Consider the following 17,207-nt stretch of genomic DNA (forward strand, 5'->3'; position numbering starts at 1 on the left):
CCTAATGAGTACAGTAAACTAACTGTTGAATATCGGACAAAAGGGTAAATAATAGTTGTATTCGAAGCCCATTAGAGAGTTTATTCACATAAACCCTACTGAATTCCGCTTCAGTTCGTCCAATTTGACTGTACAAGCAGGTTTATCGTATGTTATCAGAAATTGCAGTTATTCAGTTTCAGATAATGAAGGTTCAGAAATAGTAAGAGGAATTTAATTCTGAATTCATTTCCTACTCGTGACCTTTCTGTTTTATTTTGTAGTTTAGATTAATGACTGAAAGCCGTGGAATTAGAATCCTTTATGATGTGCCTATGTTTTGACCTTTATGTCTGGTTCTTCTCATGGATGTAAAGTACAATGAGTCCCGGGCCTGGCACGCATTCACGCAAAGTTTCAAAACCTATCCAGACCAATCCAGACATTCATAAATATGTCGTATTTCGTGGTATTTAATAATCCATTTTTTTTTTCATAGATATCTATAATTTGGCAAAGTTATTTGCTGCTGACTGCCGAATATCTAATAACCTTTATGTGTGTTGCGTGAATCCACCCTAAAGTACAATAATTCATTTAAAAAATGTAGCTCTGTGGCCTCGTCAATTCATATTTTCCAAACCTATAATTGTCTTTTTTTTCCTTTTTCAATAGGACCATGTCATGTTCAATTCTCTACATTCCGCCCTCATCTGGGATTTTCCTGAGATACTCCAGCTCTCGTACCACCTTTTTGGTGGTCTGTCTACTGGTCAGCGTGTGTTCGGTCTCTGAGTTTTAGCCCAGTTTGCCCATCTGTCTTCTGGCATTCTCTCTACGTGATCCTTCCAGAATTTTCATCGTGACCTGATCCATCTCACCACATCCTGCACGCCTATTTCTTGTCTTATGCCATTACTCCTTATTCGGTCCCTGAGTGTGACTCCTTTGATGGTTCGCAATATTTTCATCTCTGTGGTTAGCATTTTTCTTTTTGTTGTAGCTGTCTCGGCTCTGGTTACTGATGCAAATGTGAGAATAGGTCTCACACAAGTTTTTTAGATTCTGGTCTTGTTCTGTGAGCTCATCTCTCAGTTCATCGCTGACTCTGGATGTTTTTATCGCTTGTGTTCGTGCTTCTTCTATTAGGTTTCTTGCACTCGATATCTTCACTCCCAGGTGATAGAATCTTGATACCTGCTGCATTATTCCGGTATAGACTGCCAATTTGCATCTTAAAGAATTTTTAGAGATGACCATTGTTCGAGTCTTGTTGATTGAGATGCTCATATTGAATTTTTCTGCAGAAGTATTCATCTTGTTTAGTAGACGATGTAAGTCATCTTCATTTTCTGCTACGGCGACACAATCGTCTGCATAAAACAATACCTTAAGGGAGGGGTGACCCATTGTTGCTCCCAAAAATATAAAATTCCTTCTCAACCAGTTATTATTTCATCGATCAACCAAATACTCATTCAATACCCCACCTGAACTCAATATGACTGATAGATTGCCAGACATTGAGCTGTCCAATCTGACAACGATAAACATGAGTAGAGAACAAATTACACCCTTAACAAAGACTGAATAGCGAAAAAATTAAACGAAATTTTATCTGAGCTGAGATAGACAGTCCCGAAAAGACGGAAGTCAGCACCCTCCTGCGAATTCTGTAACCAGTAATCCGATATCCAGCACGAGAATTCTCCTGTAGTCACAATGTCCCTAACATGTCCCGCCGAGGTATTTGTTTGGGGACACTCTTTCCAAACTGCTCCTAATTAAATATAGAACAATTTCATTTGGAGCTGTCGTGTCGTTGTGATTGGCGGGAAAAAAGGTCCATGCATCTTCCGGGGAAATGTTGGCCTGACAGGCCTGTTGGCAAGTAATGAACGATGAGGAGAGAGTTTTGGGTTTTCCTCTATCGATTTCATATCGCTTTAATGGAGTGAGTTTTAGGGGAGATGTGAACAGCCCAAATTTCCTAGACAACTACGGAAACAAAGGCTGACATAGGTGGTGATGGGGTCACCCTAAGTTGAGGATGAGTCAACAAAATTACGTTTGAAAAACACTCACCTTAAACTAATAGCTTTTACGATCTAGTTCATCTGTGCATTCGTGAAGTATTCCCAAGAGTCAATAAAACTTTTACTCTCACAAATGTGAATGAATACTCAGCCAATGGACGTGGTGCAATGTTCTTTATTTTTTCGATCACTGAAATTATTATGAGATTATTTATAGCCTACCCGAATTCTCATTCCAAATTTCATAGAAGCCAGACTGGCACAACGCGAAATGTTGAAATTTCTATGGAATTACTCATGGTGCAATTCTTACGACTTGTCATGTAGCTCCAAAAGAAAAAGAATGAGGAATTTATCACAAGATTTCAGTGGTCAATTGTGATCAACTCTTCGAGAAATAACTCGACCAAGGAACTTTTTTTGTAGAATTGCAAATGTTTCGTTGCTTGTGTGTTACATAGCACCATCTTGTTGAGAATAAAAGGCATTCACATCAATATATTCCAATTCCTTCCATGAAAAAAACATGCAACATCCCAATTTTCGAATAAGTATGGTCCAATCACACTACCTATTCCAAAACCCGCACCTTGAGAATGAAAATGCTCTTCAACGATCATTCTTGGATTTTGGGAGACCCAAAAGCAATAATTCCGAGGAAAAATATGATTTTTCTATGAAAATCATTTTGATGAATTTCAAGGACTGGCGCAGATATTATGTTGTTGGTGATCGACCAGCTTGAGTTCTAACTGACTTTGAAAGCCTTAAGACGTTGTAAGTTCCTTTGTGGAATACATTATTTCCAAGATCTATGAGAAATCGGCAAACATAGCTTTTCGTCAACATAACAGGCTAATGCACAAATATTTACAATTGTTCTTTAGTGACTCAAACGGTTTCGATTCTTTATATTACTTACTCGTCCCAACAGCTAAATTTTTTAACACTTTCACTATTGCCAGCCGAGAAGATCCTTCACGACGACTCAAAAGTGCTGTAGTTTTGCAATTTGTGACTGCAAAATTTTTACCATTTCAGTTGTGAATTTTTTAACAATTTCAATGCATTGTTGAACGTGTATCGTTTTTAATGAAGGTATAGTTTTTATTTGTCAGAATATCAAAGATCGTTCATACGGCCGGTCAGAATCGAATTTGAAAACGGATTCTCCTAATCAGCGAGTCAAACCTTATCGCCTGATACCATTCATAACTGAAAATTTAAAAATTAGGGTCAGATATTGTGACAAAATGATGAGCTATCGAATGAATTTTAGGCTATCGCGTTTTCGTGAGGATTATTAAAACACTGATGGACGACAGACGAGAATTTTATTGTGGTACAGCACTTGGAAACATCATTGAACACTCTACTAACTCAACTGGGCATCACCTCGTAACTTACTCAACTGAACTTCTTTTTTCCAGTTTTATATCTGGGTTACAAACATAAAATAATATTGTACACTGTGAATTTCTTCTTCCTTTTCTTATTCTCTAAGTTGTGTGCCTGCGCAATGGTGTCATGGTACCTGCACACTAATTAGGGTAGGGGACAGATATCCTCTATTTTATCTTTCTGATAACCTTTTCAATGAGAATGCATGCACAAGTGTCACGAAAAACCATTGTCAGACTAAAGGAGGTACATCTATAGAGTATATAGAAGAATTGTGACGACAATTTCAGCTACACAGACAAAATTTTTGTCGCCACAGAATGAACACAGTATTAAAAAATGGTAAAATTGAGACGCATCTTGTAAATTCTCAAATTCTTAAGATTATCGTATGATTCAAATTAACAAATGAAATTGATATCTCATATTGATCAAGCAGGCAAGAGCCTTCACTTTTTCTCCTACCCAGTATTTCAGTACAATATAGATCTTTTGACGACCATTCTTCATAACTTTTCCACCGCAACAGTATCACAATTATAATGCGGAAATAATATCAGGTTGTTGTTTCGAAATTAATGAGGTCATTTAAAAGCTTATTATTATTTCAATCTCACCTCGTTTATTCTAATGGAAGCATTCCATTCAATTATTCAAATTACCATTCCTTACGACGGTAATTTGCGCCGTAACAATATCGGAATACTCGTACCGAAACCACATATGCATTTTCTTCCTCAAAGTTTTCGCATAATCATAATTTTCAACAGTAAATTCAACCGAATGCCGTTTCTAGAGTGCATAAACCTGTTCAAACATATGTAAGCGAAAATCAATAGTTACTTGGCTTGTAACTGGGAGACGCTTTTACTTCTTGGGGCTCGAACGTAAAAAGCTAATTTATTTTCATTACTAGGCCAGTGCGGAGGTCAATATTGTTTTGCCTTACCTCTCCCAGTTTGAGACTGCCGTCGCTGTAATTTATGTTTTTATGGGAGTTCTTTCAGACTTGGGGCAGGCCTCGGGGACGAGAACACTATATACTTCAGAGCGAACGAGTTAATATAATATATTCGACCATAAATACATCTGGCTGCCACTTTTCCGTGGAAAATTATACACCGGCTTGATATTTCCCTGATTCATTAATCATAGGTGCGTTCGAACGTGAAGGAAAAATGAGAAAATTTCACGTCTGGTGGTTTTATAGTTCGAAGAATCTATTATTCGATTTGGAACTGGGGTGAAACCCATCAATTCGAATTTGAAAATTGGAATTGGATAAATCCAAGTTGTGAATTATACGGTGTTCGATCGGCTTGCCGTATATCATATTATGGTATGGAACGAAAGTGTTACATCTGACGAATGAATTTGAAATGTTGCGGTGTTTTTGAAATTCATCATCGAAGCTACCTATACAGGTTGTCCATATAACGATATGTCACAACGGTATCGGTATGGTGTACAGGGTGGGCAAATTTCGATGTTTTAGCACTACAACTTTTGAACCAGAGGAAATAGACAAAATCTGATACCCACTTCTCGATCTCTTTTTCTGAGAAAATAACAAGGGTAGTATTCATTTTTGGCCACCTCCTTTTGTTTTCGAGTTATAAGCGAAAATTGGAAAAATGGCGATATCGAAAAACATTTATATCTCCGCTAATACTGAGTATAGAGCTCTGAAATTAAAACATTATACAGGCACTTTTTTACGTAGAATCCAGTGGCGTACTCGTATTTTCAATAAGGTTTTTAATTACGAAGCTATGACTCAAAGTTATGTTTTTTCAAATGGGAACACTAGATTTTTGTGCTATTTTCTGAAAGCTTAATTTTTCCTGATTTCAAAAATATATAACATCGTATGATTCGTATCAAAATAAATAACAGAAAATGGTCATAAACCTTTTTTTACTTGAGAGTCTCAATATTTCTATGGTTTCAACTGTTGATGAGCCTTTCTGTAACAAGAGCAGTGTCCTTCCGTCAATCTGATCATTTCTATGCTTTTCACTTATTTCTACAAAATTCGAATCTATATTTATTTTATACAAATAGTTTCGAAAAGATAAACGAACTTGGAAAAAGTTTCCTAGGTAGCTTGAACACAGTTTCAAATATTCATCAATTGAAATATCGAGAAGAGGTGTCGACTGTGCATTGTGCAATTGTTATCATTATTAGGTTGAATATTATTTCTTGTTTGTCCCTTCGTAATTAAAATGTTGAGTTCAATCATATATGCATTGTTTCATATGCTGTTTTAAATGGATTGGTACTTGTGCGTATTGATTCTGGAGACCTATGTAAATAATCTCCTGATAAATGCAACTCAATACAACTCTTTCGATTGAAAAATTCGATCTTGTGGTTTCTCCGTTATTTCCAAATCAATTTTTAGATAAAAAATTTATAAAACATATCTAGATACGAATTTTGTAGAAATAAGTGAAAAGCATCAATTTTTCTGTGTTCATCAACAGTTGAAACCATAGAAATATTGAGACTCTTAGGTGAAAAGAGGTTTTTGGCCATTTTCTATTATTTATATTGATCCGAATCAAACGACGTTATATATTTTTGAAATCAGGAAAAATCAAGCTTTCAGAAAATGACACAAAAATTTAGTGTTCCCATTTGAAAAAACATAACTTTGGGTCATAGCTTCCTAATTAAAAACCCCTCTGGAAATACGAGCACGCCACTGGATTCTACGTAAAAAAGTGCCTGTATAATGTTTTAATTTCAGAGCTCTATCATCAGTATTAGCGGAGATATAAATGTTTTTCGATATCGCCATTTTTCCAATTTTCGCTTATAACTCAAAAACAAAAGAAGGTGGCCAAAAATGAATACTACCCTTGTTAGTTTCTCAGAAAAAGAGATCGAGAAGTGGGTATCAGATTTTGTCTATCTCCTCTGGTTCAAAAGTTGTAGTGCTAAAACATCGAAATTTGCCCACCCTGTACATACCATATTTGCAAATGAAACGGACGTGTATGTGTATCGTAAATTTCTTCTTCCTTTTCTTATTCTCTAAGTAGTATGCCTGCGCATGGTACCTACCTGCACACTTATTAGGGTAGGGGAAAGATATTATCTATTGTATCTTTCTGAGAACCCTATGAATGAGAAAGTTGTATGCACAAGTATCACGAAGGACCATTGTTACACTAATAATAGTAATAATTATCCAGAAACGGAAGGATTTCTTTTAGCCCTCGAAGATCAAGTGATCTCAACGAGCAATTACTGTAAGCATATCATCAAGGATCGAACTATTACTGACGATCGATGCCGATATGGGTGTCCAACGAATGAGACAATCCATGATATCACGGGAAGATGTCAAATGTTGGCACGAAATGAATATAAAGAGAGATACGATGCATTAGGAAAAATATTACACCATGGAATTGGCAAAAATACTAATTCATTCTGAAAAAGTACCATACTACAAGTATCAACCGGAGACCATCCTGGAAAACGAACGCTATAAACTGTACTGGGATAATACAGTTTTGACTGATAAAACAGTCCTTCACAACAGACCAGATATTCTACTAGTAGATAAACATCAAAAGACAGTAATACTCATCGACGTAGCAATACCAAATAACAACAGCATGCGTCAAAAGGAGGTCGAAAAAATTTCAAAATATAGGGACCTGGAATTTTAGATAGAGCGGCAGTGGGGAATGGTATCATCGAGAACTATTCCAATTATCATCTCAACAACAGGAACAGCACCCAAAAATCTCAAGAGAAATATCAAGCAACTAGGACTCAGTGAGTATAATTGTAATATAATGCATAAAGCTGTTCTTTTAGGTACTGCAAGGAAGGTGAGAAAATTCCTAGGAGGCGACGAACAGGTCCAAGGAACGGCGAGATCGCGTGTAAGAGGACCAGGGGGACCACAAGGACCGGACACGTTCGAGCTCTACCCTTCTGATATTTTAAATATCTGGGATTGAGTGAATGTTTCTCTTAGTGGGGAGTGAAAAGCCAACGGCGAGGAGATAACCTACGCGTATAGGCTAAAGTCGAGGAATAATAATAATAATACAATATTCCATGAAATTAAAAATGTCATTAAATTTTAGTCGGTTCTACATTGGCAGTTTTGTTAATCGAGAGATCATCTCCAAATATTCCTTCTCACTGGAAAAACAAAGCTGAATTATCTATCCCACAAGTCTCAGTTCGCAAACAGATAATGCAGCCTCCACACAACTTTCCGCAATCTTAACTGCAACCAAAACTATTCAAACCACACATACAAAAGAGAATAATATGACAAAACTACTGTGCACGAACAGAAACGCCATTGTCATTGTCGGCTTCAAAGCGAAACAGCTCTCTCACCCCCAAAAAAACTCCACAAGATGAAATAGAAACTTCACTCTTCATATATCCCGAAACATTTCACGGTTTCCTTCCAGTTCGGAACGTGCCAAGCCTGCGGCATAGACGGAGCACTGATAGCGCAAGGATTTACCGTTCATTTTTTCTGATGTCTCCGAATGACATTCCATGCGTCTCGCCCCCCTAAATTGAATGTGACATCTTGAATCGCAAATGCACTGCTTCCCACTGTGAGTGAATCGGAATTTTACATTCCGTTCTTTTCAGGCCCGAGGCACTAGGTTTTATGCGAAGCCAAATAAAGATACAGGTGGGATGACGATGCGGAGAAGCCAGGAATATGGTGGAAATAAGGATGGTGTTCCAAGAATATTCCCTGCTAGTTGACCCTAAAGAGGTTGTTTTGCCAGAAATTCTGCATTTGTGTCATTGTTACACTGGAAATAATGAAGAATATTAAATAACAATCAATCAACATCAATTGCAATGGACCTTTGAATAAAAAAATTTTAAAATTTCAATTCAAAATTATAATTGTCACCTTCTTTCGAGTGCAGAAAAACTGATGATTTTTCTACGCCCTTCTATGATCAATAGTAAACTTAATCTTCGTCAAGGGACCTCAACCTGTTCAATGAAAGGGTATGTTTTTATCTACCGAATGACAGTGCTCTAGATTCTTCTAGAATTCCAGTAAAATCAAATTAAAAATTTAAGTAGAATTGTTTCAAGCGTCCTCATACCAAGCGCAGTTGATACACTGATTGGGATCCATTGAAACATCTACAAATAATACCAGAAATTATAATTTAGCTAGTTTTATTGATCATTTATATTGTAGTGAGTCTGTCTGCTCGAGAGGTGGCGATATGGGTGCCGCGCTACACTCTACTTTGGCCCCGGAATATTTATAGGGGTCTAAGCGGTGCAGCAGAGTCACCTCTCCTTGTGTGAGAGGGTGTCTTAGGCAAAGATCTCGTTAAACACGGATAATTCTATGAGAAGGGGTACACCCCTGTATATTTGGATCGAGAAGGTCTCACCAAAATATATATTCATGAGTAATCTTGATTCAGCGAATATTATTAATTGTCATCCAAAAATAAACAACCTATCAGTATGTACAGCTGATCAGTCTTCAACAAAAAGTTTTCTCTTCATTAAAAAAAAAATAGATTGTAAATAATAAGTTATAGATTTGAGATAATGACAAAAACGTTTAGTTTGTCCTCGTGGAATCCTTGTGTTAATAATTATTCGAAAAGCCGTAGGGCTCATTTCTTCTCAACTTTCCGTTGTTTTAGATCCGGATGTAATAAATGCAGCGTTTATGCTTCCCTAAACGATGACATCTTAACTTCACGGCTTATTTCATTCCACTTTTAAACTTGTTTTAAATAATTTCTGATATATTTTAAATACTTTCATAGTAGTTGTACTTCGTAGGGAAATAGAAAAAAAGAAAACCAATCTACCAAGCCAAAAAACTATAAATCACTTATAATTGACGGTACAATAAAATACCTAGGAATACGAGTGGACAACAAGGCAAATATAAAATTGAAATATTTAAAAAAAAAAGAACAATAGCAAGCGCTAAATATTTCAGATGACTTATATTCACAGACGGTGGAAAAAACTCCTCCAAAATTCACAAAACTATCTGTTGACCAATCCTATAATGAATAAATGCAGACTCGGTATTGAAAAATATAGATGTTGGAAAAAGAACTGAACTCAGAACCAAAACAAGTATAAGACATTTACTCAATAAGCTTCACAACCCACCAAATGAGCCTCTATATGGAAAAGATAACATACAGCCAATAAAAAAAGACTAGTCGACCCGAATAGAAGATTGTTCACCCAAATTAAAGACATAGAGGATGTAGGAAGCATGTTGCACAGGAATCCAGATCTGCCCTTCCCAGAAAATTTTCAACACAGACTGTGATAAATGGATTTTCTGAATTTATGTAGAAATACTTATTTTTTATGCCTTATGATGTGTAATAGGCTGGAGGACTTCGGTTGATGGACAATAAAGAACAGTTATTATTATCATTATGGACGCTGTAGCCTTTTTTCAACCGACGGCACAGCGATACTAACAAAAACAGACGAGAAAACATCAAACTCGCATTCAATTCTCCGAGGCTCCAAGCTAATTTATACCTTGTATCTACATCGTAGCAAGCCCGAATACCCCAGCATTCCCGATGATAAGCCTCCACTTTCAATATTTGGCAATATAACGGATGGAAAAATGTGTTATCCGCCTCATGATCAAAGGACTGGTGCCCCCGAGTTGGAAACCCACATTGACCTGGAAATGTCATATCTAACATCTCTCCTTCTGCCGTTCGCGGAGAGGCACCTCGAGCAAACTTCTGTTTATATTATTCTCCGGCCGAAATGGCGGGGATACGGGCAAATCTCTTCGGATGTGCATGGCCGAAATCGACTTTCATTCCCCGTACCCGATACGTACCCGAATTCCCTGAAATATTCAGGTTTTAGAAGCAATTCACCGAATGGATCAGCACTGACAATGTGTAAGCCGACACCCCGAAGCTTTCGTGGGGTTTTCGACATATGTGCAAAGTATCCGCCGAGATATTTTGGTGAAAGGAATTGGAGGTCACAATAGATTTGGCTTTCTATCGGAAAGTGAGGTTTTTAATGGGGATGTTTTTAATGGTGATGTATGTAATGATTGAATTTTTTTATAGGAAAAATGTTTCTATCTTGTTTTCGTATCGTCTATTTCAACTGTACAAGGCCTTTTCGAGATATCTCAAAAGTTCAAAGCTGGTATAAGTTCTGGCTGAGGTTTGTTACTGTGTCTCATCACTTTAGACATAGCACTGTTAATTTTCTACTCAATAGTGAATTGTTCAAAAGTCCTCCGTAATCATAACATTTATTTTCCAGCCTGGGACTTGATCTTCCAACCTTCGGTTCTTCTCCACTGGACCAAACATCCGCTATAAACAACATAACCTTTAATTCAACATACTTCTTATCTAGCTTCATTAAGAAGGATCAAGTTGATAAAAAATGAGAAAAGAATTTACGTGAAGTAAAGAGTATTTGAGTGCTCATTCATCAATTATCAAATTGCTCATTTGGAGACCACATACCTGTGTTTATATAATAACGGGTGTTTTTTTTTTCGAGGTATATAACTTTAAGTTGGCATTCCTGTTCAAAATGGCGACCGATTTAACAGATGTCAAGTGATTTATTCTCAATTTGGTTTGGCAATTCATCATGAATAGACTCATGCCTGAACAACGCTTACAAATAGTGCAATTTTATTTCGAAAATAATGGTTCTGTGCGGAATACCTATCGCGCACTACGTCCATGTTATCGTCGACAAAATCGTCCATCAGAACAATTAATTCGATTAACCATGGAACGTTTTCGCACCACGTTTACTCTTATTGATAACTCGCATCCCCAGAGACGTCGTACGGTGCGTACAGAAGAAGCTATTGCTGCTGTAGAGCGTAGCATTGAGGAAGACCCGAATGAGTCTATCCGCCATCGAGCACAGGAATTGGATCTGTGTCCATCCACATTATGGAAGATTTTGCGGAAGGATCTTGGTTTGCGTGCTTACAAAATCCAACTCGTGCAAGAATTGAAGCCAAACGATCATCAATTGAGGCGTAGATTCGTCGAATGGGCCCAAAATGAGATTGCCGTTGTTCTCGATTTTCATAAGCAGCGAATTTTGTTTAGCGATGAAGCGCACTTCTGGTTGAATGGCTACGTCAAGAAACAAAACTGCCGCATTTGGAGTGTAGCTAATCCTCAAGTGTGTGTCGAAACACCGCTACATCCAGAAAAACTGATTGTTTGGTGCGCTTTATGGGCTGGTGGAATCATTGGTCCGTACTTCTTCAAAAACGATGATGGCCAGAACGTTACAGTCAATGGTGATCGGTATAGAGCCATGATTACTAACTTTTTCATTCCTGAATTGAACAACCATGATGTCCAGGAGCTGTGGTTCCAACAAGACTGCGCAACATCTCACACAACTCGTGCCACAATCGATTTATTGAAAGACACGTTTGGTGACCGCCTAATTTAACGTTTTAGACCTGTGATTGGCCTCCAAGATCTTGTGACTTAACACCGCTAGACTTCTTTCTGTGGGACTATGTAAAGTCATTGGTCTATGCGGATAAGCCACAAACCCTTGACCATTTGGAAGACAACATTCGCCGTGTTATTGCCGTTATACAATTCCATCGAAATTGGACTACATCCGAGCCAGCCGTGGCGGTCATATGCCAGAAATCATATTTAAAATGTAATGCCACAAGATTATCTTGCCAATAAACAAAATTTATGTCAATCGAATAATCTGTCGTTGTTTTATTGCAATTTAAAGTTCTATAGCTCTAAAAAAAACACCCTTTATGATTAATCAAAAATAAATAATTGATATATTAGGTTTTATCTCATTCTTTCTCTTTTTTGTCATTCTGCATAAAATAAAGAGTAACAAACAAAGATTCTCTATGAAATTTATTACAGTTGAAATAGAGGAAAACATTCATTTCGTACATAGATCGTTCCGAGTTTATTTCTTGAGAAACCTAGGAGGCCAAGACTTCTGACAACGTGTTTATATAATATAGTCAGATTGTCCAACATTTCCGAACGCCACAATTAATCGATAACAAGCGTCCACTCCGGTTTCTAAACAGGCACAGATTACCTGGTTATTTCCTCCTGCTACCGAACAATCACTGTTAGATCCGGAGTTCGACCTTCTGCACACAGACAACGTACCTATAATGATGCGTACATGATACCGTCCGCACAGACAAAGGCGCAATTTCAGAAGGGTTATTATCTACGGCAATTGGTAGCCCTTAATTTCTCATTATGCCCTACCCCCTCCCCCCTCTTCACTTCCCGAACCACCCCGCCTCTTCTACGACGCGCCACTTCTGGTTAATGGAGGGTCTTATGTGGTGATTTGCGGTGAGAAACCGCCGAAATTGCCGGCTAATGCATTTCTGAAAATTGGGCATTGGGCTAGGGCCAAATCATTTCTCCATAACGCCGCCGCTTGCTCAGATTCTTCGCGCTGTGAGGAATTGCCGGAGAGGAGACGTCGACCTAGCGTGGCCCCGTTTCGCGAGGATGCAATCGGGAGTTATGAGGTAATTTAGAAATTGGATTTTTCAGCAATAAATACAATTGTATGATTCCAGCGAGTTTTCTGCTAGTTGTGCGAGTTGAAAATATGAACGGCTGTTGAAAAACGATGAAAATACAATTGGGAAACAATGAAGGAAAGCAGTGACTTGGCATGAGGAGCTTTTGAACGCCTGTTGGAGAACATAGAACTATATACAGGGTGAGCCATGGTAACCTATACTGTAATTAAAAAGGTTCATCCCTAATCATACATTGTTGTTCAATATCACAAATTTCAAAGGGGCATACTGAACTGACGAAAAATGCTTTTTTTCAAATGAAATGATCTGCAAATCATAATATGTATTAAATTATATTCCTATACCTAAATTGTAGGGTTTCCTGATTAAAAGCGAGTTTTCATCCCAATGACAATATTTATATTCAGAAATTATGAACTATGATACTTTGACTATCGGCATTGCTTGTAAAACCTATTGAACATGCTCATAGAAAGAGTCTTATGCTATTAAAAACATAATATAGTATAAAAGTGTTTATTTCACGACATGACCTGTAAAGTTTAGCCGCGAGTAAACTCGAAAAATCTGCAGACAAGTGCTGTCTCACAGTTTTTCCAACTAGAAACCATTTGTTATTCAGAATTGAGCTTTCAGAATTGTGAACAGCGTACAAGTATGTATCCATCTAGTCTGCATTTGCATTCAAAAAGGGTCATTTCATGTTTCAATAACTGATCAAGTGTTGTTCGTACTCGTGCTCGTACAGCCAGAGAAGATGCCTTTGATTCTGATACCCACGCAATACGAATAATATGATTCGATTCCTCTTCTGAATTTGAAGGATGAAGGTATGTACTAATCACCAAACTGCAAGCATTTTTGTAATCTACATAGTCGAATCAATCAATAAAATGGTACAATACTCCCATGAAGGAATTTAAAATTTTGTTCAATTTCCCAAGGAAAATTTTACGAAAATTTTTTAACAAAAAATTTTTCAGGTGAGATCGAAATTCGGCTAATCAGGGATCGTTAAATCTGGCACCGCTCTCCTATTTTGCTTAGACCTCACAGTTTTGAGGGAATTCGAACGCGGGAAAAAATTTAATTTCCATACCAAAATCGTTATATCACCTAAATTATACGCCATAGACCCCTCAAATAAAAGGTTTTTCAACATCGGATTCTGATCTGAAACATGGTGAGGTTTCCGTCCAGGTGAAGTTGCAGCCTCAGGAATTTCATGCGTTTTTTTTTCGAAAATTTCATATTTTTCACCTATGATTTCTGGAATAATGTACTAATCGCCAAACTGCAAGCATTTTCGTGATCTACATAGTCGAATCAATCAATAAAATAGTACAATAGTCCCAACTTCTAATTTTTTTCAATTTTTTGAGGATTAGGTAGGGAAAATTTTACGAAATTTGGGGATTGAATTCCCTAGTACTGACAGTGTCTGTCCGAGAGGTGGCATTATGGGTGTCGCGCCACTCTCTACTACCCGGCGGGTTTCTGGGTCACTGCGTTGCAAAAGGGTCACCTCTTCACGATGGTGTAAGAGGGTGTCTTAAGCAGAGATCACTGGATTGCCTAATTCAAATGAGGATTGAAATTGTTATATTGAATTTAAATGTGGAATTCAATTGATAATCCAAAAATAAATCGAAGGTTTGATCAGCACTCGGAGCAGCATTATGTACAAAGCAAACGCAAAAAAAACAACAACAAATGTATTGCAATATGGAATTAATGTCCTAGAATATCGTCAGCTTGAAAGGGCGATAAAATTAACGTGAAATTTTGTCAATAGTTTTTCTGAAGCAACAAAAAGTCTGGGCTCAACCGGGATTTGAACCCGGGACCTCTCGCACCCAAAGCGAGAATCATACCCCTAGACCATTGAGCCGAACTATTAGCTGATGCTAATTCAAATATATTCTAATTGGAAGTAGGTAGATTTCGTCTGAGGCGGAATATAGTAGACCAGTGTTGTCAGCGTTAACCGTTATCCGGACATTTTTGAATTTCAATATCTTCTTATCAAAAGAAATGGATATCATTCAATACTATCTAGTTTCTTGAACGATTCCCAAGATTAACCTAGATTTCATTGTAATGTTGAACCAAAGATATTAATCATTTAAAAGTCATACAGAAATCAATTACACCACAAAGAGCACAATTATTAGTGTAAATGTGAAAGTGAAATTTTCACGTTTTGACGATTTTAATAAACTCCTCTCTTTTCAAGCCTTCTGATTAAAAACATTAGGAAGAAGGGCTACTTTGGTGAAATAAATTCATTAAATAATCTTTATTAGAACAATGTCGAAATGATCTCGCAATATAGAAGTTAATTTATAAAATTGTTGATCAGTAAAAAAGTAGGTTGCGCTATCTGTCAACAAAAAAACATGTAATTGGGTCAAATCACCTGATCTCCATGTAAATAGGTACAATACAAATGCCAATTATATCGACCAAAAAATTATTTAAATTCTCATCCAAATATAAGATACAGACATATCACAGGGTGAGTTGATATCATAAAAATTTTCTCTTTCTCTGCAGAAATAATGAACTCCACTTATATTTTATATTCAACCCTTTGATTTGCCACATTCGCTAATGATTTCAACTTTGAAGAAGAATTTTCTGGACACCAACCATTCAATGCAGTCTAAAGGATTGACGACAACAAGGTCCTTCATCATTAACTTTTTTGTCATAATTCGTTTTACTCATTATTTGAGTAGGACCTGGAATTTGGACAAAGCGAAACAATAATTGCTTTGGATTACCATCTTTGAAGAGATTTTGACTCAAAACTCAAATATAAATAACTCCAGTAATCATCGGATTGATTCATGAACATATAGAGCAGTAAAATGTACCTAATGATAATATGTCTATGTCAGATGGCGTAAAAATGGAGCTATGTATTTCCGTTTCAATATAATAGTTATATACTGTGGCGTTACTCGAATACAGGATTAATTTCGCAATCTGGCAACACGTCAAATTGCGTCTAGGTGATCGAAATAATCTTCAAGGTCGTTGTTGCGTTCAACAATTGTATTAGCTGAATTGTATCAATAAGATATGAAATGAGATGGTATCGAATTATGTAGATTGAATATTAGAAATTACAGTTTACTATGGATTGGAAATTATTTCTAAAAGTAATCTATTAGAATTAAGCGAGTTGGCGAGTTCACGCTGGCAACACTTCATATTGAATTGTGCTACTTTCTCTCCCTATGATGAAGAGTTTTTATGAAAACATACATATGGAATTAAGTGTAAATTTCATACTCTATCAATTCGGCTCAATGGTCTAGGGGTATGATTCTCGCTTTGGGTGCGAGAGGTCCCGGGTTCAAATCCCGGTTGAGCCCAAACTTTTTGTTTTATAAACGATTATTTCAATTTTATGCGTATCTATTTAATGGCTGATGTTATAGTGAAGAATTTTATACTCCATTAGCTTTCAAAAAACTTAATTATACGATCCTATAAAAACTCAGAATTTCATTCATCAGTAAGTAATGAAATTATTTTGGATAATCAGATGCAGGAGCAATTAAAGCAAAAAAATGTCTCACGTGTGGATAAATAAATAATTTTCGACTTGACTTGGTTTGGATGATAGGGATCATCACGGGTTCACATCCCGTTAAAATCCACTTTTTCTATTCTTAAAGATTTACCAATAAAGGAGCTTTCGGATCTACTTTGTATGTGTTTCAAGCTTACGATATTCAAGAGAATTAATACCAGTATTATTTCGTTACGGTTATTGTAGAATTTGAAAACCCTCTTGCTTTTCTCCAAGATTCATATTTCTGAACCGAAAATATTAAACAGATAACAAGAAGTTGGAGGCTTATTGTTCCCGCTGAACCTTTATTATTCTAGTGTTGCAATCCTAAATACAAATAACACTCACAATGAGAGTGGTATTGTTGGTAGGCTTTGATATTCTACAGCTCACCTTACTGCGTGGATACAGTCAGTCTGTTAACCCTGCTGAAGAGCATTGTCTTGTTTCATTTCAATCGCAGCACAGGTGAAGAACCGCAATTAATGTAGGTTATTGTTGGATCTCGGTTCTGAGGCTTGGTATGATGCTCCTCCGAGTCTTTGTTCCCTTGTTCGAAGGCGATGAAAGACATACGACTGATGAAGTTTCGTGAGTTGAGGGTAATTCAATCGTGAATACTGTG

General features: G+C 36.9%; 1 protein-coding gene and 2 non-coding genes across 3 annotated transcripts in view; 2 read left to right on the plus strand and 1 right to left on the minus strand.

Moving 5' to 3' along the window:
* The window catches only part of LOC123688984 (transmembrane and immunoglobulin domain-containing protein 1-like), a 469,586-nt gene that overhangs the window by 322,458 nt on the left and 129,921 nt on the right, over positions 1 to 17,207 (plus strand). The gene's annotated exons all lie outside the window — the stretch shown is intronic.
* On the minus strand, positions 14,816 to 14,887 carry Trnap-ugg. The gene has a single exon. It is a non-coding gene; the product is annotated as a tRNA-Pro (tRNA).
* On the plus strand, positions 16,308 to 16,379 carry Trnap-ugg. The gene has a single exon. It is a non-coding gene; the product is annotated as a tRNA-Pro (tRNA).

This window comes from Harmonia axyridis, chromosome 1, assembly GCF_914767665.1.
Source record: "Harmonia axyridis chromosome 1, icHarAxyr1.1, whole genome shotgun sequence".
In the NCBI taxonomy this organism is placed as follows: Eukaryota; Metazoa; Arthropoda; class Insecta; order Coleoptera; family Coccinellidae; genus Harmonia; species Harmonia axyridis.